This window comes from Procambarus clarkii, chromosome 19, assembly GCF_040958095.1.
Source record: "Procambarus clarkii isolate CNS0578487 chromosome 19, FALCON_Pclarkii_2.0, whole genome shotgun sequence".
Taxonomy (NCBI): domain Eukaryota; kingdom Metazoa; phylum Arthropoda; class Malacostraca; order Decapoda; family Cambaridae; genus Procambarus; species Procambarus clarkii.
Window position 1 is genome coordinate 46,875,032 of NC_091168.1, and position 1,952 is coordinate 46,876,983.

Here is a 1,952-nt window from a genome sequence, read left to right on the forward strand (position 1 = left end):
ATTAATTATCACACAGAACACCGTTGTTTATGGAGAATCAAATTCAATTCTCAGGCACATTGGATATAAATGTGTTTATTACAATGGAATCTGATGCAATACTGGCGTCGGGTGACGTAAGAATTCTAGCCTTACTGTACAGATGTAATTATTAGTACATGTGAACTCTACGTTGGGTTAATTTTAATCACTACAATGATTAGTAGAATTAGTAATAATTAATGAGAATACAACAGTGTTGTATTCAGTGTTGGAAATTTCCAACATAACTCCGGGGGGAGGATTCTAGGGTCATAGTGTAATGTGGAGTACTGACACCTAACCCGAAGTTGGTATTAATATTAGTATATTAGTATGTTAGTACACACATAACGAATGTCCCGTATTTGTTAAGGACTTGCAAGAAACTTAGGTCTTGCTAATTTCATGTCAAATGAAACATGTTATTTATAAATTACCTAAAGCTAATAATTGAGAAAGTTTACAATAACTCTGAGATTGGTGTCGTTATGACATGTAATGTGTATGTTACAATTCTCTAGTCTGTAAACTCTCAAGTACTCTAGATAAATAATGTTATTTATAGCCTACACAATAATTAAAGATTTGAATCACATAATTTAAACAACAGAATCTACTGTGATGGGAATTTCCTGGGTCATAGTGACTTGAATGGGTTGTTACTTGACATCACCCCGCAGTATCATCATAGTTATCTAAATTGGGTGTAAAAGGAATTACTCTTGTTCAGAGTTGTAATAGGCTTGCAGATTCCGCCTACATTGTTGAGCAGCAGCTCTAGTTGGGTGGTTGCTCTGAGGATCAGAATTACTATCCTCGGAAATTACTGGGGAAACTGGACCTGGCTGATGTTCTCGCTCAGCCAATTCAAGGGGAACCAGCTTCTCTAAAGTTTTTAGAGTAGTGTTGCCTCAGCATAAAACTTTCACTACCCTCAGGACACCTTGATGATCTGGATGAATGGCAACAATTTTGCCTATGGGCCACTCTGACCTTGGTCCATCACTGTCGACTAGTACTAGGTCCCCTGGTTTTAATTGCACTTTATTGTAAGGACTCGAAGCTCCGTAGTGGTACTCTCGTAGAGCTGTGAGGTACTCTCGAGTTCACACCTCATTCCACCTGTTAATAACTCTGGAGAGATGCTGGTAGCTTTCCACCAAGTCACCTCTGGTCACATGTGACGGGTCCACGGGGTCCTCTTCGGCTAAAGGGATGAGAGGGCTCAGTAGACCTCCATGGATCAAGTGTGAGGGACTCAGAGGTTCTCTCTGGGTGAAATCATCAGACAGGTAGGTTATTGGGCGGTTATTGACTCGCGCCTCGATTTCCACAACAATAGTTTGGAGTTCGGAGTAACTGACCTTTTGTCTGTGTAAAGTTTTCCTTAGACACTTCTTGACTGCGCCTACCATTCGCTCATAGAACCCACCTTGCCAAGGGGCTCTCGGTGCTATGAATTTCCAGTGACATTGTCGTCTCTGTAGAACCGACTGTACTTCTGGGTGGTTCCAGACTTCTCGTAAACAAGCTTCTCCTGCCACAAAATTGGAACCATTGTCCGATATCATTAATTTGGGACAAGATCTGCGAGCTGCAAATCTGCGGAAGGCCTGGATGAAGGCTTCAGCACTCATGTCTGAAGTGACTTCTAAATGTACGCCTCTGGTTGTAGCACACGTAAAGAGACAAATGTATGCTTTCACTGGTATATTATCTGGGTTGCCAGTGAGAAGTAAGGCTCCTGTGTAGTCAACACCAGTGGTTTCGAAAGGACGAAGATGAACCACTCTTTTTTCAGGGAGTGGTGGAGGTCCTGGGTAAGGACATACTCTGGCATCGTATCTTTTACAGATTACACAAGATTTAATAGTTGACTTAACTGTCTGACGACCTTGAGGAAGCCAGTACTTTTGTCTAAGGTCGGTGAG